This window comes from Myotis nattereri (genome assembly GCF_964212035.1).
Source record: "Myotis nattereri genome assembly, chromosome: 2".
NCBI classification, from domain to species: Eukaryota; Metazoa; Chordata; class Mammalia; order Chiroptera; family Vespertilionidae; genus Myotis; species Myotis nattereri.
The window spans coordinates 149,964,882-149,989,926 of NC_138076.1; positions in this window are offsets into that span (position 1 = coordinate 149,964,882).

The following is a 25,045-nucleotide window of genomic DNA, read 5'->3' on the forward strand; positions in this document are numbered from 1 at the left end:
AAGAAAAGCACGCTGAGAGCCAGAGGAGCTGCGGAGGCTGAGTGCAGAGGTACGGCGGCGGCTCGCGCGCGCGGAAAGGGGGTGGCACCTGAGGACGCGGCTGTCTTTTTGAATCACAAGCTCCCGACTGCTCTGATCTCCGGTTCTGGGAAGTCTCTGGGGACCCAGGACACATACGGGGAGAGGCTGCTCTCTCAGGCGGCAGCGGGCGAACTTGAGGGCAGCTTTCCCTCAGAGGTGCTTGCAGCCATTACCGGGACACTGAGACGCGCGACTCCGGGCGCGGAGAATCAGCCATTGCTTCTTTCTCCGGCCTTTTGACTCCCTGAGACCCCGCCCCACCCAGGCTGCAGCAGAGGCTTTTGCATGTGAATGCCCCGGCCCTTTGCAACCTGACAATTACCTAACTGCAGCTGGGCCAGCCAGACCCGGAACTTCCAAGAGAAGGCCCAAGGCCCCGCAGCGGCTTGCATTGCTTCACAGCTGAGCCTCTTCGTGGCCCGGCTGTGAGGCCTCAGGCAGGGGCTGAATTAGCACCTCCTTAGATCCAGGAGCCACTGTACCCAGTGGTCAGAGGGGGACCATTCTCCCACTTCAGACACAGCTGATTCCCACAGCCAATTGGCCTGGAGGTCAATTCCTCCCAGTGATCCTACAACAACCAAGGCACCAAGAGTGCACCAAGAGTGTCCACCCCAGGTAACTGGGGAGGCTGAGCCACTGGGCCCTACAGGACACCTGGCGCGCAGGGCCACTCTATCAACACAGGGAAGCAGCCAAAATGCGGAGACAGAGAAACAGGTCACAATTGTCAGAAACGGAGGAGGACAGACGACTGGATATAGAGTTCAAGGCCACGTTTATAAGGTTTGTCAAGAATTTTATGGAAACCGCCGATAAATTTAATGAATCCCTCAAGGAGTATAGTGAGACCATGGAGGACATGAAAAAGGACCAACTAGAAATTAAGCATACACTGACTGAAATAAAGAATATTTTACAGAGATCCAACAGCAGACAAGAGGATCCCAAGAATCAAGTCAAAGATTTGAAATACAAAGAAACAAAAAATACCCAACCGAAAAAGAAAAAAGAAAAGAGATTCAAAAAGTATGAAGACAGTGTAAGGAACCTCTGGGACAACTTCAAGCGTACCAACATCAGAATTATAGGGGTACCAGAAGGAGAGAGAGGGCAAGATATTGAAAACCTATTTGAAGAAATAATGACAGAAAACTTCCCCCACCTGGTGAAAGAAATGGACCTACAAGTCCAGGAAGCGCAGAGAACCCCAAACAAAAGGAATCCAAAGAGGACCACACCAAGACACATCATAATTAAAATGCCAAGAGCAAAAGATAAAGAGAGAATCTTAAAAACAGCAAGAGAAAGACAGTCAGTTACCTACAAGGGAGTACCCATCCGACTGTCAGCTGATTTCTCAACAGAAACCATGCAGGCCAGAAGAGAGTGGCAAGAAATATTCAAAGAGATGAATAGCAAGAACCTGCAACCAAGATTACTTTATCCAGCAAAGCTATCATTCAGAATGGAAGGTCAGATAAAGAGCTTCACGGATAAGAAAAAGCTAAAGGAGTTCATCACCACCAAACCAGCATTATATGAAATGCTGAAAGGTATTCTTTAAGAAGAGGAAGAAGAAAAAGGAACTCTTACCATTTGCCACAGCATGGATGGAACTGGAGAGCGGATAAATACCACAAGATCTCACTTATTTGTGGAATATAATGAACAACATAAACTGATGAACAAGGACTGATCCAGAGACGGAGAGGCATTGATTGGACTGTCGGGCCTTGGAGGGAAGGTAGGGGAGGGTGGGGGCAAGGGGGAAGGATCAACCAAAGGACTTATATGCAAGCATATAGGACTAACCAATGGACACGGACAACGGGGGGGTGAGGGGATGAGCGGGGGGGGGGGGGGGTAGAGGGTACACATATGTAATATCTTAATCAATAAAAAAATATTAAAAAAAATTAAAATGGGTTTTATAATCTCCAAAAAAAAAAAAAGATACACTTTTATTATCCGACGGGTCCTGTGGGTCAAGAGTCTGGGCCTGGTGTGTCTGGGTCCTCTGCGTGAGGTCTCAGGAGGTTGCAGGCAAGATGATGACTCGGCCGTGTTTTTACCTGGAGGCACAGACAAAGACGCATCTGTTTCCAGGCTCCCTCAGCACCTCCTGGTGGCTGTTCAACTGAGGTTCCCTGTTTTCTTGCTGGGTACGGCCGGGGGCTGCTCTCAGCTCAAAAGGTCACCGGGAGCGCCTTGCCACATGCCTTCTCCACGGGCTCTCTCACAACAAGGCACGATGCTTCAAAGCCAGCCATGGAGAGTGACTACCTAAGGGAGCACCCAGTCTTCCTTTAAGGACTTCTTACTTGGTTGTCAGCCCCCTCCAGGGGCTTTTGATGAACTCTAAATCAGCTGATTTGGGATGTGGATTACATGTGCAAAATCCGCTCAGCTTTGCCCTATTGGCTAAAGGCTGGTCACAAGTTTCACCCAAACTCAAGGGGAGGGGGGATTTCATAGGGTGTGAACATCAGGAGGTGGGGATCAGAGGACTCAGAATCCTGCCTCAGCATGCATTCCTTCACTGTAACTTCAGGGAAAAGCCATGGGAAAATAATATCCACGAAGTTAGCCTCATGGAATTCCAGGGTGGGAAAGGACCTCCAGAGCCAGTCTCTGACTCTAAGGGAACAAGCCTTTACAAGACCTGAAACATGAACACTAGCCCTTTTACAGGCCTCCAAGGACAGCGATCCTCTTTGTAGTCAGTCCTCGTGGGTGCTGAAAGTAGCACTGCCAGGAGAGAAATCGCCTTCTTCTCCACACCAGGTCCAAGTCCTTGTAGTGGCTTTCTAGCCTTGTGCGGCATGAAACTGGGAAGGCTGTGGGCTAAGAACTCAGTGGGAGAGGATTTTGGATCAATTAGTGATGTCTGCCCAGGAAGAGAATATGGAGGGTGCGGACGAAAAGGGGCTGCACGCAAACCTGACTAGCTCAGGGAAGGCCTGTGTGGCGGCCTTGCAAACTCTAGAGGCTAAAGTAGCTACAAAGGATGGTCTGAGATGAAAACTTTTTAACTAAAAGCAGTTTATGGCAGGTAGTCATGTCCTAGGCTAGATTCGTCCCTGACGAAAGTCAGTCTTTACCTTAACTAAGCCTGTCTGTTGTCTCTTGCATCTATGATAACTTATCATTGGAATGTCAAGGTAACTTGCAACTTCCCCTTTCCCAGGCCCTTCAGGGCAAAACCAATGCACCAGGGCCCCAGGACTGAGACCACACATTTCTTCACGGTTACTGTCATCACGTTACGTGTTGGCTGTTAACTACCCTGTACCCACCTGTGTAAAAGAAGCATGTGCCTATCATTTTACTTTTCATCCAATCCTAGAGGTTTCCCGCTTTGCTTTCTCCCACCTCCCTAATCTATCACCAATGGATTTCATGTAACCCACTTATGTTTCCTCCTTTGATTGTCATGTATAAAAATAGGTGAAAAACCTCCATTCTCTGGAGCATTATCCCAATACGTTGAGATTCTGCTTCCCAATAATTGTCAACAGTTTGGCTCAAATAAACTCCCCAAAATTCTTCACAGCTTTGGAAGTTTGTTATGTTAACAAGGGCAAACATGATATGGTTACAAATGTTGTAATGAGAAAAGGACCAGGTTAGAAGATCTCCATTCTATTCCAGCTCCACTCTAGCAGTTGGTTTTGAACAAATTACCTTTCAGACCTTGTTTCTTCATCTGTTATAAGAAAGAAAGGAAGAAAGAAAGGAAGAAAGGAAGAAAGAAAGAAAGAAAGAAAGAAAGAAAGAAAGAAAGGCTGCCTCTGAGAGTTTTCTTAAAGATCAAATGACATAAGTTGCTCCAAAATGAAAATCTTTAAACAACTATAAGCTATCATTGCCATCTAGCTTCCTGAAAAAAATTATTCCAGCACATCTTCTAACACGGTCTTCATCCCCAGCACCTTATTTCTGCTTTCTTCAAATCTCAGGAGGGAAATATCTTTCTCAAACTTGCGCTTGATGAACCAATAGCTCCCTGGAATGGATGCCTGGAATGTACTGACAAGCAGCATGACAACACCATCATAAATGGTGAGTCAACCATCGTGTGCATCCTAGGATTGCGAAACGTGTGGACTGCGCAGGTAGATGGAGCAACTTGGGATCAGAGCAGGTAAATATTTGTGAAGTAAATGCAGTGTAACTTCCCTGAACTCTTTCTAACTTCAGGGAAATGTGGATTCAGGAGCTCAGACCCACGGGCTCTGATCTACTCTTCTTCAGTAGTTGGTTTTGCCAGTATCGATCAGAAAATGCAAGAGAGGGAACAGTTACCACAGGAAACCCTTGAGGACCCAGCAGCATTGGCATTGTGTTAAATTTGCAGACTCTTGGCTGCACTTCAGATCTGTTGACTCGGAATCTGCATGTTAATGAGATCTCTAGGCCACTCACATGCACATCTAAACTCTCCAGAGAAAGATGCCGCCACCCTCCCGACACCTCTGGAGAGCCAGCCGCCTTTACTGGTCTCTGTTTTGCAGGAATTACTGGCATGTTGGTATTTTTTGTTGTGATTCTATTTATATTTATTTTTTCCTAGATTTAGTAAAATATAATTGACCTAAGACATTGTGTAAGGTGCACAATGAAATGATTTGATATATATATAGTGTAAATATGTAAGGTGAAGGATGTGTTGACTCAGTCAACACACTGAATCAACACATTCTTCACCTCACCTATTTACAACCTTTTGTGTGTGGTAAGAACTTGAAACACCTACTCTCTTAGCAACTTTCAAAAATACAACACAGTATTGTTAACTGTAGTTGCTACGCTGTACTTTACATTCCCTGAATTCATTTGTCTTCTAACTGGAAGCCTGTACCCTTGGATCACCTTCACCCATTTCCCCATCCCCACCCCTGGCACTTTAAACGTGACTCAGAATCATTGCTCTGACTGCTATTTCACTTTTCTGACAGCAACCTGCGATCTGACCTGGTAGCAGTTTCTTTGTAAGGTAAAAGAGGACATTATTGGGATTTCGGCAACTTGTTTTTTGAAGTCATACGTGTGACCTGTTTGTTATAAAACAGTTCCATTAGGAACAGATTCAGTTACACTTCAATGCCCCAATGTGGCGGTGGTGCAATGACCAAAACATCAATATCCTGAGGACAGATACCATCTGATTTCACCTATATGTGGAATCTACAAAACAAAACAAACCAACCAAAGCAGAAACAGACTCAAATACAGAGGACAAACTGATGACTGACTGCCAAAGGGGAAAAGGGTGGGGGGAAGGGAGGAAGAGGTGAAGGGGAATAAGAGGGATGATTTTCCAGTTATAAAATAAACAAGCCACGGGGATGTCATAATGTACGACACAGGGAATACAGGCAGTGACATTGTGAAAAGTTTGTATGGTGACAGATGGTTACCGGACTTAGTGTGGTAATCACTCTGTTAGGTATAAAAATGTTAAATAGCTATGTCGTATACCTGAAACTTACATAATATTCTACGTTAACTATATTTTAGATTTTTAAAATGTCGATATCCCTAATGATTACATTAGGTAGCAGAGCACACACATATCTGACAGTTTGCTTCAACCAGAGCACATATAAGATGGCAGTGAACTCCCGATGGCAGTGAACCCTGTCATATTCACATCTAGATCCCATCTAAGGCCTATTAAAGTGTTTTGTAGTGAGAAGGAAAATAGGGGGCAACTTTGGGGGCTTGCAGCTTAGTTCAGTATCTAGTTAAACAGGAATCTTACTCCCCAATTCTAACGGACTTGGGCGGAGCTGCAAAGGGGCCGCCACAGGAAGATATACATATCAAAACCTCCCACACTGCCAGCTCAGGCTTGGGATTAAAGTCCCCTGGACGAGCAGCTGCGTAATAAAGGTTTTCTTTCCTGATTCCTCTGGGTGCCGGCTCTCACTCTCTTGGGCCATTTGCCGCAACAGTAGCAGAAGCGAATTAATAAGGGCACAGGCCTGTATTACGCAGGAGGAAAGTGAAACAGAAAAAGATGGTCTGAATCTCACTTACCTGTAGGCCAGGTGTCAGGGATCCTTGCAAACAGTCCCTTCTGCAGCAATGAAAACGGGGCTCAGTGCACGTCCCGTCTGCACCCAGCACAGGCTCCTCACAAACTGCCAAAGAACAATGTCGAGCGCACTAGAGACTTTGTGGAAGTCAAAGAAAAGGTTCATCTTAAACTGCAAACAACCTAATAACATTCCCCATTGGACCTTGCTGTTACCCGCCAGCTCTGGGCTGCCCTACAGCTTCTCTCAATACATTTTCCGCCAATACCCCTAAACTTCCCTCCCCATCTCCCTGCCCTTTAGGGTTCTTCCTTTCCTACGAGAACAATGTGGCCCTGTCCCAAGTCTTCCCATTTTGTATAACTGCACATTACTCACTACTTTCGCTAAGAAGGCTTTCACTTTGCACTCGTGAAACAGATGATCCTCCAGCTCAGGGCCCTGTCCTCCTTAGGAGGCTGCCAGGGACTCTGAATAACAAACGATCTGCAGTCCAGGGTTTGGGGTCTGGAGTCAAGACTCTGCTCATGGAAGTTACTCACGCAGTTGTTGTTCATGTAACTTACCTCATCCAAATTGCTCAACTCCTCTAAGCCTCACCTTCTTCATATGTAAAATGAAGAGTGGACCCTGAGCAATAGAGGCTTTATCTTGGGTAATAAAAATAGTGCCTACCTTATGTTTGAGGAGGGTTATGACAGGTATTATATGAAAAGGACTTCCCTGAGTCCAGTGCCTGGCACAAAATAATACTAATTATTATTAAATCACTTCTGATCTCAATCATCCCAAGTTGTGGGGGTCCAGAACAAGTCACCCCACCCAAGATGTGCCTCTATGGTATGCAGATTGTTTTGAGCTAAAGGCAACTTTAGCTACAGGCTCGAGAGAAACTTCCACCCCCTACTCTACCTTAAGTACCTATAAGAATTTGAATTAGAGGCCTTTCCCATAAGACAGCGGTTCTCAACCTGTGGGTCGCGACCCCTTTGGGGGTCGCCTAAGACCATCGGAAAACACATATATAATTACATATTGTTTTTGTGATTAATCACTATGCTTTAATTATGTTTAATTTGTAACAATGAAAATACATCCTGCATATCAGATATTTACATGACGATTCATAACAGTAGCAAAATTACAGTTATGAAGTAGCAACGAGAATAATTTTACAGTTGGGGGTCACCACAACATGAGGAACTGTATTAAAGGGTCGCGGCATTAGGAAGGTTGAGAACCACTGCCAAAAGAGATGATCAGAGATAACTCCTGTTGACCTATCTGTAGGGCAAGGTAAACTTCTATTTACTAAGCATCTGCTCTTCTTATCCTGCAATGACTTTTTTAAAAAATATATATTTTTTTTTACTTCAGAGAGTGGAAGAGAGAGGGAGAGAGTTCGAAACATCAATGATGAGAGAGAATCATTGATTAGCTACCTCCTGTATGCCCCTTACCGGGGATCAAGCCCACAACCTGGGCATGTGCCCTGACCAGGAATCGAACCCGTGACCTCCTGGTTCTTAGGTCGACGCTCAACCACTGAGCCACACCGACTGGGCCTAAAGGTCTTTGATTCCCCCAAAGCACCTTACTCATCCCTAGCTCAGGATGTCTTATCTACCTCAGCCCCCTTTCTATCTCTGAACCTCTCCTGCATGTGGAGCCTCTGACTCTCTCATGTATGCAGGGTTCTCATACATATGTACACATTACATTTGGTTATTTTCTCTTGCTAATCTGTCTCATGTCTATTTAATTATTAGAGCAGCCAGAAGAATCTTGAGGATAGAGGAAAGTTTGTTTCTCTCCCACAAAGTATATGAGTCTACCAAATTAAACTCTAAGTACTCATTCAGTAGGCACCTACTTAATGATTCCTTCATGCATAGTACTACAAAAACAAAACAAGAAAAAAGAGAGTAGGGAATAATAAATAGATGCTATAGAGAGCATCTATGTGCCAGGGACTTTACATATATCATTTTATTTATTCCTCCAAATAATGTGATGAGAGATCAGTGTCCCCACATCTATAGATGAGGAGACAGAGCATTGCAAGGTTATATAACTGGCCCAAGAGGCACTGATCTGATTTTGCACCCAGTCTGTGTAACTCCACAACCCTTTCTCTTCTGTAAATTTCAGTGCTTCAAAGGTAGAGTTGACCAAAAAGGTAGAGATATGACCAAATATTCTTAAGAAAATTCTAAAGGAAAAGGGGAGAAGTGTTAGATGAATAGAAAAGGGAGAAGAAAGAGGGAAAAAAATTAGGAAGGGGAAGACAAGAAAGAGAATTAGATGTTGAGGGAGAGATAAGAGAGCAGGAGGAAGCTGGGAGGATGATTTCTCCGGTCCCATTTAAATTGCCCAGATGAGAGCCAGCACTCTGAGCTCACCTTTTCACCTTAGGTGATATATGAACTAGCGTCAAGAAGAGCAAATGCATCACTTCTGTGGTTTATCAACAACTCCAGCTAGCAACAAATGGTCTCACCGTCTCCTTAGAGAGGCTCAGGCAGAAGTACTTTAGCTCCTATGTCTTTTTTATTTTGTACTACCCAATAATTGTCTCATATGAGTTCATCTCATCCCCATAATCAGGCTATAAAACACTCAGGGCACGTGCTTTGATTTTCTCCTTTGTAAGAAGGTAGTCACGGATGAAAACACACTACTGAATTTCATAAAACTTTTGAAGAAGAAACAAACAAACAAACAAACAAAAAATTAGATAAAGCTTGGGGTAGAGAGAGTTATTTTAAGAGTCGAGAGCCCAGACATAAACCCACAGATGCATGGTCAACTAATTTTAGATAAGGGTGCCAAGAACATACAATGGACAAAGAATAATCTCTTCAATAAAAAGTGCTGGGAAAACTGGATATCCACATGCAAAAGAATGAAACCTGGACGCCTAGCTTATACCACTCATAAAAATGAACTCAAAATGAATCAAAGACAAATGTAAGATTGGAAACCATAAAACTCCCAGAAGAAAACATAAGGAAAGATCCTTGGCATTGGACTTGGCAATGATTTCTTGGATAAGATGCTGAAAGCACAGGCAACAAAAAGCTTCTGCACAGCAAAGGAAACAATCAATAAATTGAAAAGACAACCTACAGAACGGGAGAAAATATTCACAAACCATATATCTGCTAAGGGGTTTATGTTCAAAATACATAAATAACTGCCCGGCCGGTGTGGCTCAGTGGTTGAGTGTGGACCTATGAGGCTTGATCCACAGTAGGGGGCATGCAAGAGGCAGCTGATCAATGATTCTCTCCCATCATTGATGTTTCTCTCTCTCTCTCTCTCTCTCTCTCTCTCTCTCTCTCTCTCTCTTCCTCTCTGAAATCAATAAAAGAATACATTTTTTAAAAAGGAAAAAGAAAAGGAGGGCTAAAGAATCATAGGCATAAAGAAAATAAAAATTGCAATAAATAAATAAATACCTATCAATAATAACTTTAAATGTAAATGGGTTAAATGCTCTAATCAAAAGGCATAGAGTAGCTGAATGGATACAGAAACATGACCCAACTATATGTTGTCTACAAGAGACCCACCTCAGAACAAAAGACTCACACAGAATGAGAGTGAAGGGATAGAAAAAATTTTTCCATGTAAATGGACAAGAAAAAAAAGCTGGAGTAGCAATACTCATATCTGACAAAATAGACTTCAAAATGAAGGCCATCACAAGAGACAACAAAGGTCACTACATAATACTAAAGGGATCAATCCAACAAGAGGATATAACCCTGGTAAACATATATGCACCCAATATAGGAGCACCTAAATATATATAACTTCTAGAGGACTCTAAGGAAGAGATTGACAACAACACAGTCATAGAAGGGGACTATAACACACACAGCCCCCCCCTCCCCCCCCTTCACTAGCTAGATCTTCCAGACAAAAAATCAATAAGGAAACAGAGGCCTTAAATGACACACTAGATTAGATGGATCTAACTGATATTTACAGAACATTTCACCCCAAAGCAACAGAATAGACATTCTTCTCAAGCGCACATAGAACATTCTCAAAGATAGACCACATGTTAGAATATAAAACAAGTTTATACAAATTCAAGAAGATTGATATAATACCAAGCATCTTCTCAGGTCACAATGACATGAAGTTAGAAATCAACAACAATAATAAAAAAAAAAAAACCTCAAAAACACTCAAATACAGGGAAGCTAAGTAGCATGTTATTAAACAATGAGTAGATTACCAATGAGATCAAGCAAGAAATTAAAAACTTCCTGTAAACATATTAAAATGAAGACACAACCACCCAAAACCTATGGGACACAGCAAAAGCAATACTGAAAGGGAAGTTCAAGTCAAGAAACAAGAAAAAGCATCAATAAACTATCTAACCCTACAACTAAACAAATTTTAAAAAGAGCAGCAAGAAAAGCTCAGAGGAAGTAAAAGCAAGGAAATAATAAAGATCAGAGTGGGCCCAGCTGGCGTGGCCCACTAAGTTGAGCATCCACCTATGAACCAGGAAGTTGTGGTTCTATTCCCAGTCAGGGCACATGCCTGGGCTTGCGGGCGCCATACCAAGTAGGGGACGTGCGGGAGGCAGCTGATCAATGATTCTCTCTCATCATCGATGTTTCTAAATCTCTCTCCCTCTCCCTTCCTCTCTGAAATCAATAAAAAAATATTTTTAAAAAATCAGAGCAGAAATAAATGGCATAGAAACTAAAAAAACAAAAAAGGACAAAAGATCCATGAATTGAAGAGCTCATTTTGTGAAAAGATAAATGATTGATGAATCCTTAGCTAGACTCACCAAGAAATAAAGAGAGAGGACCCAAATAAATAAAATCAGAAATGAAAGAGATGCTATAACAATGGACACCACAGAAATACAAATGATTGTAAGAAAATACTATGAACACCTATATGCCAACAAACTGAACAACCTAGGTGAAATGGACAAATTCCTAGAAACATGAAATCTTCCATAACTCAATCATGAAGAATCAGAAAATCTGAATAGGCTAATAACAACTGAGAAAATGGAAGCAGTAATTTAAAAACTCCCAGCAAACAAAAGTCTGGGACAAGATGGCTTCACAGGCAAGCTTTACCAAACATTCAAAGAAGAGCTAACACCTATACTCAAACTATTCCAAAAAATCCAAGAGGAAGGAACACTTCCAAGCTCTTTTTATGAAACCAGCATTATCCTAGTTTCAGAACCAGATAAAGACACTACAAAGAAAGAGAATTACAGGCCTGATGAGCATAGATACTAAAATCCTCAACAAAATATTAGCAAGTCGATGCAGCAATGTATTTAAAAAATCATACACAATGATCAAGTGGGTTTTATTTCAGTGATGCAAAGTTGGTACAATATTTGCAAAGGAATAAATGTGATACATCACATAAACAAAATGAAAAATAAAAATCATATGATCATATCAATAGATGCAGAAAAAGCATTTGACAAAATCCAGCACCCTTTTTTGATAAAAACTCTCAGCAAAGTGGGAATAGAAGGATCATACCTCAATGTAATAAAGGCCATATATGACAAACCTACAGCCAACATCATACTCAATGGGCAAAAACTGAAAGTGTTTCCCTTAAGAACAGGAACAAGACAAGGATACATGCTTTCATCACTCTTATTCAACATAATACTGGAAGTCCTAGCCAAGGCAATCAGACAAGAAGAAGAGATAAAAGGCATCCAAATTGGAAAGGGGAAAGTAAAACTGTCATTATTCACAGATATTATATTGTACACTAGAGGCCTGGTGCACGAAATTTATGCATGGGAGGGGGTGTGTGTCCCTCAGCTCAGTATGCACCCTCTCCAATCTTGGACCCCTCGAGGGATGTCCGACTGCCAGGTGGGATCGGGCCTAAATGGGCAGTCGGACATCCCTCTCACAATCCAGGACTGCTGGCTCCCAACCCCTTGCCTGCCTGCCTGATTACCCCCTAACCAGTCCCCTGCCAGCCCTTAACTGTCCTCCCCTGCTGGCCTGGTCTCCCCCAACTGCCCTCCCCTGCAGGCCTGGTCACCCCTAACTGCCCTCCCCTGCTGGCCTGGTCATCCCCAACTGCCCTCCCCTTCAAGCTTTGTCCCTCCCAACTGCCCTCTCCTGCAGACCTGGTCCCCCCCAAGTGCACTCCCCTGCAGGCCTGGTCCCTCCAAATTGCCCTCCCCTGCAGGCCTGGTTCCCCCCAACTGCCCTCCCCTGCAGGCCTGGTCCCTCCAAACTTCCCTCCCCTGCTAGCCTGATTGCCCACAACTGCCCTCCCCTGCTAGCCATTTTGTGGCAGCCATCTTGTGTTCACATGGGGACGGCCATCTTGTGTGTTGGAGTGATGGTCAATTTGCATATTACTCTTTTATTAGATAGGATAGAAAACCCTAAAGACTCCACCAGGAAACTACTAGACTCAATAAATGAATTCAGCAAGGTGGCAGGATACAAAATCAACATCCAGAAATCGATGGCATTTTTATGCACCAATAATGAACTCTCAGAAAGAGAAACTAAACAAACAATCCCATTCACCATTGCAACAACAACAACAAAAATAAGATACCTAGGAATAAACTTAACCAAGGAGGTAAAAGACTTGTACTCAGAAAACTATAGGTCATTGAAAAAAGAAATAGAAGAAGATACAAACAAATGGAAGAGTACACCATGTTCATAGATTGGTAGAATTAACATCATTAAAATCTCCATACTACCCAAAGCAATCTATAGATTCAATGCAATCCCTATTAAAATACCACTGGCATACTTCACAGAACTAGAATAAATAATCCAAAAATTTATATGGAACCATAAAAGACTCCAAATAGCTGCAAAAAAAAAAAAAAAAACCCACCAAAAAAACAAAGTTGGAGAAATCACAATACTGGATATCAAACTATATTACAAAGCCAGAGTAATCAAAAGAGCTTGATACTGGCCCAAGAACAAGCGGATAGACCAATGGATCAGAACAGAGACCCCAGGAATTGACTCACACCATTATGGTCAATTAATATTTGACAAAAAAAGGCAAGGGAATGGAATAAAGACAATCTCTTCAACAAATGGTTTTGGGAAAACTGGACAGACACATGTTAAAAGATGAAACTAGACCACCAACTTACACCATACAGAAGAATAAATTCAAGGTGGATAAAAGACTTAAATGTAAGCCATGAAATCATAAAAATCCTAAAAGAAAACATAGGTAGTAAAATCTCAGACATTTCACATAGCAGAATTTTTGCCAATACATCTCCTTGGGCAAGAGAAACAAAGGAAAAAAAATAAACCAGTGGGAATACATAAAAATAAACAGCTTCTGCACAGCAAAAGAAACCACCATCAAAATGAAAAGGGAGTCCACTGTATAGGAGAACATATTTGCCAATGATACATCTAATAAGGGATTAACCTCCAAAATATATGAAGCATTCATACAACTCAACAAAAGGAAGACAATCCAATTAAAAAATGGGCAGAGGACCTAAGTAGACCCTTCTCCAACGAGGTCATATAAATGGCCAAGACACATATGAAAAAATTCTCAAAAGTCACTAATCATCAGAGAGATGCAAATTAAAACCACAATGAGGTATCATCTCACCTCTGTCAGAATGGCTACCATCAATAAATCAACAAACAACAAATGCTGGTGAGGATGTGGAGAAAAGGGCACACTAATCCACTGCTGGTGGGAATGCAGACTGGTGCAGCCACTGTGGAAGACAGTACAGAGTTTCCTCAAAAAACTAAAAATGGTACTGCCATATGACCTAGTAATCCCACTTCTGGGAATATATCCTAAGATACCCAAAACATCAATCAGAAAGAATATATGCACCCCTATGTTCATAACAGAGTTATGTACAATAGCTAAAATTTGGAAACAACCCAAGTGCCCATCAGTGGATGAGTGGACAAAAAAGCTGTGGGACATTTACATAATGGAACACTATGCAGCTGTAAAAAAGAGGGATCGCATGCCCTTTGGGACAGCATGGATGGACCTGGAGACTTTTATGCTGAGTGAAATAAGCCAGTCTGAGAAAGACAAATACCATATGATCTCACTTATTTGTGGAATCTAATGATCCAAATGATTTGCCCAACAAAATAAGACTCAAAGCATGGAGGCATGAGACAGACTGGCATATCTCCAAGTGGGGGTGGAGGGACGAGGAGAGATAAACCAAAGAACGTATATACTTATATGCATAGCCCATGGACACTGGCGATAGAGTGGTGAAGACCTGGATGGTGGGTAGGGACTGAGCTGATGGGGGTAAAGGAGAGGAAATGGGAGACAACTGTAATACCATCAACAATAAAATAAAAAATTTTAAAAAGTAATCAGGGAAATGCAAATAAAAACCATAATGAAATATCACCTCAAACCTGTTATGATGGCTAATATAGGGGAAGAAAAAAATTCTCTTTGTCCCTTCCAGATTTTTTGCCTGATCTAATAATTAAGTTGACATAAAACAGATTACCAGGGGAAAAATTTAATTACTTATTTTCAAGAGTTCCACAGATATATGACTCAAGGGGAAGTTGGGCAATTAAGGCTTATATGTCATCCTGAGTTAAGGAATGAGACAGGGGCCTGAGGCTTCAAAGGGAAGAGGGTAATTCACAGGATGATAAGAAGAGCGGTTATTTGGTGATTAGAAGTTTGCCCTACCAAGCAGATAGGTCTTTTAGAGGGGAAAAAAAGCAAAAGTCATCTCTCATAATAGGTCTTTTTCTGGTATAGGCCCCTATCTAACTTCTTTTTGGAAGGTAAGGGAGAGGTGAAAGTTTTTCCTGAGCCTGCTGGGTCTTGATTGCCTTCAGTTCAAAATAGTCCACATGCCAAAATGGCATATTTTGGGTAGTGTATTATGCCCCCTTCACTATTGTAAAAAAGAGAAGAGATAATAACTATTGACAAGGACGTGGAGGAAAGGGAACGCTTATACACTGTTGGTGGGAATGTAAAATTGTGCAGTCATTATGGAAAACAGTATGGTGGTTCCTCAAAATATTAAAAATTGACCTACAAGTATCACATGATCTCACTTATATGTGGAATCTAATGAACAAAATAAACTGATGAACAAAAATAGATCCAGAGAACCATAAAAGTACTAGAGGAATCCAAAGGCAGTGAAATCTCAGACGTATGCAGAAGCAATTTCTTCACTGATACAGCTCCTAGGGCAGTGGTTCTCAACGTTCCTAATGCAGCGACCCTTTAATACAGTTCCTCATGTTGTGGTGACCCACAAACATAAAATTATTTTCGTTGCTACTTCATAACTGTAATTTTGCTACTGTTATGAATCGTAATGTAAAGATCTGATATGCAGGATGTATTTTCCTTATTACAAATGAAACATAATTAAAGCATAGTGATTAATCACAGAAACAATATGTAATTATATGTGTGTTTTCAGATGGTCTTCAGCAACCCCTGTGAAAAGGTTGTTCGACCCCCAAAGGGTTGCGACCCACAGGTTGAGAACCACTGTCATAGGGCAATGGAAACTAAAGAGAAAATAAAATGCTTCTGCACAGCAAAAGAAACCATCAACAAAACAACAAGAAAGCCCACTGCATTGGAGAACATATTTGCCAATGTTATCACTGATAAGGGTTTAATCTCCAACATTTATAGGGAACTCATACAACTTAACAAAAGGAAGATAAACAACCCAATCAAAAAATGGGCAATGGACCTAAAATAGATACTTTTCCAAAGAAGACATAAGGAAGGCCAAGAGACTTATGAAAACTTGCTCAAAGTCACTAATCATCGCAGAGATGCAAATCAAAATGACAATGAGGTACCATCTCACACCTATCAGGATGGCTATCATCAACAAATCAACAAACAACAAGTGCTGGCGAGGATGCAGAAAAAAAGGAACCCTCATGCACTGCTGGTGGGAATGCAGACTGGTGCAGCCACTGTGGAGAACAGTATGGAGTTTCCTCAAAAAACTAAAAATGGAACTCCCACTTGACCCAGTGATCTCACTTCTAGGAATATATCCCAAGAAACTAGAAACACCAATCAGAAAGAATATATTCACCCGTATGTTCATAGCAGCACAATTCACCATAGCTAAAATTTGGAAACAACCTAAGTGCCCATCAGCAGATGAGTGGATTAAAAAACAATGGTACGTATACACAATGGAATACTACACTGTGGTAAAAAAGAAGGAATTCTTACCATTTGCAACAGCATAAATAGAACTGGAGAGCATTATGCTAAGCAAAATAAGCCAGTCAGAGAAAGATAAATATCACATGATCTCACTCATTTATGGAATATAAGGAACAACACAAACTGATGAACAAAAACAGATCCAGAGACAGAGAAGCATCAATCAGACAGTCAAACCTCAGAGGGAAGGTAGGGGAGGGTGGGGGTAAGGGGGAGAGATCAACCAAAGGACTTGTATGCATGCATATAAGCCTAATCAACAGACACAGACAACAGGGGCGTGAGGGCCTGAGTGGAGGAGTGGGGGGGAGGGGGGTACTGGGGGGGATAAGGACACATATTAATACCTTAATCAATAAAGAAAAAATTTTTAAAAATAGATCCAGAGACTTAGAAGCATGCAACAGACTGGGGATCCTCAGAGGGAAAGGGGGGAAGGAGGGTGCAGAGAGGGAAGAGATCAACCAAAGAACATATGCATATATTCATATCCCATGGACACAGACAATAGTGGGGTGAAGGCCTGGGGAGGGGACGGGAGTGTGGAGGAAGGGAGTCAATGGGAGAAAAAGGGGTTCATCTGTAATACTTTCAAAAATAAAGATAAATTTTAAAAAATAAAAATTGAACTGCCATGTATCTAGCAGTCCCACTTCTGAGTATATATCCAAAGGAATTGTAATCAGTATCTCAAAGAGATATCTGCATGCCCTTGTTCATTGCAGTATTATTCCCAATAGCCAAGACATGGAAACAACCTAAGTATCTGTCAATGGATGAATGGGTAAAGAAGATGTGATATGGATATATGTATGTATCACATCTTCTGTCTTCAGGAAATATTTTTCAGGCATAAGAAAGAAGGAAATCCCACACTCTGCAAAAATGTGGATGGAACTTGAGGGCATTATGCTAAGTGAAATAAGTTAAAGACAAATACCGTATGATCTCATATATGTGAGAAATATAATAAAGCCAAACTCAGAGAAACAGGGAGTGGAGTGGTGGTGACTAGGAGCTGAGAGGTAAGGGAACTAGAGAGATGTTATTTCAAGATAAGCCATTTGCAACAGGTAGATAATCTCTGGAATCTAAGGCACAGCATAATAATTGTAATCAACAGTACTGTATGCTGTACTTCAAAGTTGCTAAGAGATTACATCCTAATTGTTCTCACCATCGAAAGAAATGATAATTATGTGACCTGATGGATGAGTTAGGTAATGCTAAGGTGGTAATCATATTACAATATAGAAATATATCAAACCATCATTGTACACCTTAAATTTATTCAATGTTATATGTCAATTATGACTCAGTAAAAAAATTTTAAGAGTAAGCCCTAGTCATTTGGCTCAGGGGACAGAGGGTTGGCCCACACTGAAGGGTCCTGGGTTTGGTTCTGGTCAAGGGCATGTAGGTACCGCAGTTGCAGTTTCCAGCCCCTGTCAGGGCGCTTACTGAAGGCAATTAATTGATGTGTCTCTCTCACATCAATGTTTCTCTCTCTCTGCTTCTCCCCATCCCTTCCACTCTCTCTAAAAATCAGTGGAAAAATATCCTGAGGTGAAGATTAACAAACAAACAAGTAAAATTTTAAGAGTAAATAATATAGATTTGTCAATGTCCTTCCATGTGCATTTACCTTGTTGGTCCCAAGGAGGTGTCCCCTGAAGAGAATCAGCCACCCTGGGAAGAATTCAGTTTACGAGTGGGGAACACCCTCTGGGGAAGGAGCATAGGCGGCGGGGTAGGAGGGATGTTTTCTTTGCTCTGTGCCTGGCCAACACTTGTTCCAGTCTCAGGTCATAGGATTGCCAGGAGCACTTCTATAGGCAGGGAGGGATGTTTCTTTGTCACAGAAAGGCAGGGAATGTGTGCAGGAAAGGGCCTCAGGTTAGGTCCTGACTCTGCTGTACCTGACTCATTCTTGGTGCCACGTGTCCTTTCCCCATCCTTACAGCCCGTCCTGCACTGAATCAGGGAGGGGTCCACACCCTCACGGGGCCAGAGAGCCACCAGGAAATGCTGAATCCTCCCTCCAGGTCAGAGGACACCACCAGCAGAGAGCGCCTGGGCTCAGGGCACAGAGGCACTCCCTAGGGGCGTTGTTTTGATGAAGCCACTTAAGCAAAGCCCTGTCTCAGTTCCCTATTTGCAATATGAAAAGAAACAATGTCTACTTCTCACGGTTGTCATTAGAGAAAATATGTGCGGAGTGACTGGAATTTATATATTTATTCAACATCTCACCCATGTTATTGTAATTACACGCCATGAGGCAATAGGAATATGGCAACGAGCAAGACAGGTCAAGTTCCTGCTCTCTTGACATTGTTCCTGCGAGGAGGAGACAGAGACCATCAGCAGATAAATACACTGTCAGTCTGAGGTCAGCATTTGGGTTCATGTCAGGAAGAACCTATGAAGGGTGAGGGAACCTGGATGGGGAAAGGGACGGAGCTGGAGAATGTGCTCAGGGGTCTCACCTTGGCCTGATCACCGGGGCCTCTGGCATGTAAACTGCACCTGCAGAGTTGAACTTTGAGGCAAGAGGATAAAGTTTTTACCCCTGTCTCTCTCGGTGCTTGGTTCCCCCCAGGTGAAGTGCTCCTTAGTCAAGGGCATGGCTGCAAGAATGTCACGGGTGTAAGTTGTCAGCTGCGGCATTCACAAGAGGTGGGCTATGGACTCACCAGCTGGTTAAAGGGGTCTGGGCAGAGCACCAACACCATCTATATTCACAGGGGAAAAGTCAGAGTGGTAAGTGGGAGGAAGAATGACCATCAGTGACCTGGAAGGGACTGTTGTGGCAGAATGCATGGGAGAACGAACAGCCAGCACTCTGAGGGAGGAAAGTTTAACCTTTATTTCGCAGATCTGCTAGTCCAGGGGAGTTCCGGATCCAAAGCCTGAACTGAACTCATGGGGAGGCTCGAGCTTCTTTATCTCCTCCTGTGGTGGGCCCCTGAGGGTCCCCGCAGCTCCGCCCAAGTCAGCTGTGGTGGGGCCCTGGGGTTAGGCTCTGCAGCTCCACCCAAGTCAATCAGAGTGGGGAAGGAAGACTACAGTTTTAACCAGATACTGAACTAGGTTGCAAACACCTCCCCTCCTCCCCCCCATTTTCCTTTTCAGGACCATGTGCTTACTCTAAATTGGATGGCCATGAAACAAGGCTGGTAGACTCAGAACCTAATGCTTAAAATTTGGCGGGGGGGGGGGGGGGCCTTCTAAAGTAAAGAGAATATAAAATCATAAAAACTAGTACACACAGGAAGATTTATTCAAAATGAGAAATCTAACAAATTATAAATAATAAGAGCTAATAAACAAACATTACAAAATCCGGGGGGGGGGGGGGGTGGATAACATAGTATTTACATTAATGAACTTTCCCCACACATTTTGGCTATATATATTTTTATTACCTCCTCATGTGATAATGTTTGGTAATACACTCTCTATTAAGAGAATCAAAACATTTTGATCTTTTCCCTAAAATGGTAGACCCCCAAATATTTTTTGTTATTAGTATCTTTTTAAAGTTTCAGCTCTAGCAGTTGTTATTTGGTTAAGTCATATGACTTGTAGGATTATTGTCAAGTTCGGGAAAGCCTTTAGGTTTCTTTCATATTTGACCTGTAAGCTTTGGAAAGGTGTACTAGCTTCAGACTCCACACATTTCACACCCACTCTCCTCCCATGCTCTCCTAATCTTTTGGTTGCTCGGTGTCATGGGACATGTTCATAGTGACAATGCACAATTGGCAGTGTGTGAGTGGTAAGATAATTCCAGGAAATCGTTACTGCGCTAGGACATCTAGAAAAACATACCTACGAAAGGAAATAAATGTAAATGACTTCAATATTTCCCCTAAACGCACATGAAACAAATCCCTAAATCAACTTCCCCTTAGCCAGGTCTCCAAAATGTCCATAGCCACTCCAATGCCAGGGAAAGCACGAGGGAGGGACAATTGGAGTAAAAAAAAAAAAGAGACTAGTCCTATGTTTTAACTGATTGTGGTTAAAATATTTTACTTTTGCAACATTTATAAAAACACACAAGCATGTGACTAAATAGCTAGAGGCCCTTCCAGGACTTAGAAAGGGCCAGGCACGTAAGAAGCTCTGAAATGGAAGCTTCCTTAGCATCGCCTCCAGTCCACCTCTGTCAGCGAGGAGCTATCCGAGGAGGTGACATAGAGGCTGAAAACACTTCTTTGACACCCAGTAAGCTGTTAGCACCTGGAGACTTGTGGTTTCTGAAGGCTGAGATCCGTGCTCTCCTCTGAGACTTGATCCAATGATGTAAGGTCAGGAATATAGAACTTTGTCTGGGAGGCCTCTTTGAATATAGAAGTTGCCTGCATCAGAGACCTTCCGGACAGGATCCCATTTTGGGTGGTTGGCCAGCCTGCATATAGGCAATAAATGGTAACTTTTGAAAGTGTCTGTACAGTGTTGGCTGGAATCAGTAAAGATAAAACCAGCTCAATGTTTGTCGGTGTTTTGCATTTTCTTCTCTTATATTAGTTTTTTAAAATTTTAATTAGAGTTGACATTCAATATTATATTAGTTTCAAGTCTACAGCAGTGTTTAGACATTTATGTAACTTGCGAAGATGCCTCCCATAAGTCTAGTACCCACCTGACACCAGCCATTGGTTTGCATCTTCCCTTCCTTTGCTGGGTCCCTGGGTGAGGAAGTCCCTGGTTCCTGCCAGGTGTTCTTGATTAGAACAAGAGTTTCCTTGTGTTTGTTTAGCTGCCTGTCTTTCTTAAAAACTGAGCTGTGCCAGGGCAGCGGCCTTGTCTCATTTATGTGCCCAGCACACTGCCCAGCACTCAGAAGGCACTTGACCATGTTGCAGGATGAGTACCTAACTGCCCATCCAGGGATGTGCGAAAGAAAGAAAATCATTCCACCAGTTTCTTTATTTTCTCTCAAATTCCCAAGGAGAGGTGAGTTAACACCTTGTCTAATTTGGTCAGTCATGGAATGCTTGACCCTGAACAACTTAGGAATATTTCCATTTTTCAGGTCCTTTGTAGAAAGCATGAGCTAGTTTACGTAAAGAATGTTCACTGTTGGATAGAAAGCACTCACAAAATAAAGAAGAAATAACACACAATGTGCAGTTTTTATTCTGGCTACTCGGCACCAAAATATGGGACAGATTCTCTTTCTTATTTTTGAGAAGGACAAGAGAGCGGCTGTTCCCTTTGTCAATAAATAAAAGGTCTTTGTGTTTGCACAGATTTCACATGATGGACTAAAAAAAAGAAAGAAAGAAAGAGAAAGGCGTGTAAAGTTTTCCATAGCAAGTGTGCTCACCAAATTTGCAGGAACCACTTAATTACAGAGAATTCGGGGGGAAAAACCACACTGTGCGCAGTGCTAATGGAAAGGCTACCGGAGGTCAGGGCGTTTTTTCCTTTGCGTTTCCTCTTTCCTCGCTGGCTTTCAGGGATCCAAAAGCAACAACAACAAAAGCCCCACAAATTATTTTTTAATTAAAGTTGACAATTTGCAACTTATTTCCAAGGGACTAATACTATCTCACATCAAGCTAAATCAATAGCAGAGAAAATATTTTTTCCTGTGTTTCAGCTACCAGGAATGTTTAATAAAAGCAACTTAGATCCATCATAAACGTTCTAGGGTTCTCAAATAAAACCTGGCTTAAGATAAAAAGCCTGTTCAGCTTCAAAGATTTCAAAGGAGTTGAACAACATAAATATTTTTATTAAAAAAAAATTAAAATCCAGACGAATTCTGAAACTAGTAAGTGAAGATTAACTCGGGATATTTGAAAAGGATCTATACCTACCACATAGCCATGTTTATAAGGCAAGAAGAGACTAGGTTTCATTAATGAAGGAATAACAGGGGCTGCTTAAATGGGCTTTTATTAAGTAAAAGTTAATCTAGGTTAAAAAAATAATAACTTAATCCATGTAGTTTCAGGTAATTGCCTTCTGACCAACTGCCCTATTTCTAAGGGTAATTCTGAATGATATTGAGAGTTTTTGCCTAATGACTCTGAACTATTTCTGTGAACACAGGTCTACAACGTATGTGAAAATCAGCATCATTATTGGGCTCTGCTACATAGCTTTGCTTTTATCAGTCATTAATACCTTAGTTTGAATTGGCAGTTGAGATAGCAAAGATGTGAAAACAAGAACTCTGGGAAGGCAGGTGGGCTACAGGGGTCCAGACAGGTTAACATAGAAAATAGTCAATGCCCTAGCCAGGTTTGGCTCAGTGGATAGAGTGTCGGTCGGCCTGCAAACTGAAAGGTCCCAGGTTCGATTCCGGTCAAGGGCACATGCCAGGTTGTGGGCTCAATCCCCAGTGGGGGACTTGCAGGAGACAGCCGATCAAGGATTCTCTCTCATCATAGATGCTTCTATCTCTCTCTCTTCCTCTTTGGCAAGTGAAATCAATAAAACTATGTTATTCTTCTTCCTCTCTGAAATCAATAAAAGTATATTACTAAAAAATAAATAAATAAAATAGCCAAAAAGCAACTGTCTCAGAGAAACAGCTATCCTCTCTCTAGGCAGAACCTGTAGAATGAGATGGCACTCTGGACCGCGGTCAGCTGATGCAAGTCATGCCATCCTATAAGACTCTTCGGGAGAGAGCAGATGACCTTCTCCAAGGCCCATGTTCTCTTCTCTCTCCATGTAGCATTATGTCTCGGTCAAACCCATGGGCTCTGCAGCCAGACTCACATTTCAGCTCTATGACCTTGTTAGACACAGCACATTTTTTGTTTCTGCATTTATGCCCCATCAAAATGTAGCTTTCACGAGGGTAGGAACTTTTTTTAAGTTCACGATCATAGAAGAGAGCCTAGTGCATAGTAGGTGCTCGATGTTTACTGATTGAATGAGTGAAGGCAGTATTTAACCTCTCTGGGCCCCCTTTTCTCATCTGTAAAATGAGGATAATAATAGCACTCAATGTGACATGTGTACAGTAGCAACCAGTGTCAAAATGCAGGATCAGGGTCTACTTTCCCAAGGAGTCTTTATGTTCTTCCTGTTCAGGGGAGAACGTGGTTGCAGGATGTACAGCTGCTGACAAGGGGAACGGGAAGGCAAGCGCAGGTGGGTCCCGTTATGTGCTGTTTAATCGTGTTTACTTGGAAATGCTCTCTGCTCTTTCAGGGAGATGTGATCATACAGATGTCCCTTATGCTCTTATTTTTGTTGTCACGGGCCAGCCACTTATGTTTAATGAAACGAAAATGACTCAAATAAAATGTGATGGGGAAGGAAGAGGGAGAGGAGCAAAACTTTTCAGTTACGTTTTGCAGCTTTCATTGGACTTACACAACGTGGGTGGGAAAATATTTTTAGAATTCAGTATGCTCAGTCACAAAATAAGCGTGTAAACATTGGTATTCTTCCCTACAGAGGGCTGTGTTCATACGAAAAAAAATAATGGAAATTTTTTTGCAAAGGCAAACTAAATATGAAACACCAATGAATAAATGTAGCAAGAACTATGAAGGCTTATATGAAAAATCTGCTGCAATGTTACTTAGAGACATGAAAGAAAATAATTAAATGAAGAGATACTTTATTTCTGAATGAGAAGGTTCTTTATCACAAACATTCCAAATTTATAAAACATTTATAAATATAACTAGTGGCCAGTGCATGAAATTCATGCACAGAGGGGGGGGGCATTCCATCAGCCCATCCTGCACCCTCTCCAACTGAGGACCCCGTGGGAGGTGTCTGACTGCCAGTTTAGGCCCGATCCCTGTGGGCCTAACTGGCAGTCAGACATCCCTCTCGCAATCTGGGACCACTGGCTCCTAACTGCTCACCTGCCTGCCTGATCACCCCCACCCCCAACTGCCCTCCCCTGCAGGCCTGATCTTGCCCCCAACTGCCCTTCTCTGCTGGCCAATTTGGTTTTGATTGGTCAATTTCTATGCCAGTCAGCATCAAAAGCTCTACTTCCTAGGCAGCCATTTGCTCCTCATAGCACTCAGATTCTGTTCTGATTGGTCGGTTCCTATGCCAGTCAGCATCTCTGGACCTATCAACGGGGCCTGATCAGAAAGGTGGGGCTGATAAGCAGCCTGGGTGGAGGCCTGGAGAGAAATGGAGGCATGGCTGCTGGCCAAATTGGGAGAGAAAGAGAGAGGCAAGTGCTGATCAAAAGCTGCCACAGAGGCAAGGGATCAGTCCCTGCTTCTCTCTTCAGGCCTCTCTCTGGCCCTGATTCACAGCCTCCTCAGCAGTCAGTGCTAGGGCACCGCAGGACTGCAGGACGACTTCCGGTTGGTGGAGCCTTGGTAGTGACCGATGGTTACGACTCAGTGTTTTTATATATAAGGATGTGAAATTTTCCACAGTACTTTTCTTGGACCTATTTAAAATAATTTAAAGTATCAACTTTTTAGACTAAACTTATAAGAATAGCCCTGGCCCAGTAGCTCAGAGGGTTAAAGCATCATCCTCAATAAGACAAGGTTGCCCTGACCAGTTTGGCTCAGTGGATAGAGCGTATGCCTGTGGACTGAAGAGTCCCAGGTTTGATTCCAGTAAAGGGCATGTACCTTGGTTGCAGGCACATACCCAGAGGGGAGTGTGATGGAGGCAGCTGATTAATGTTTCTCTCTCATAGATGTTTCTAACTC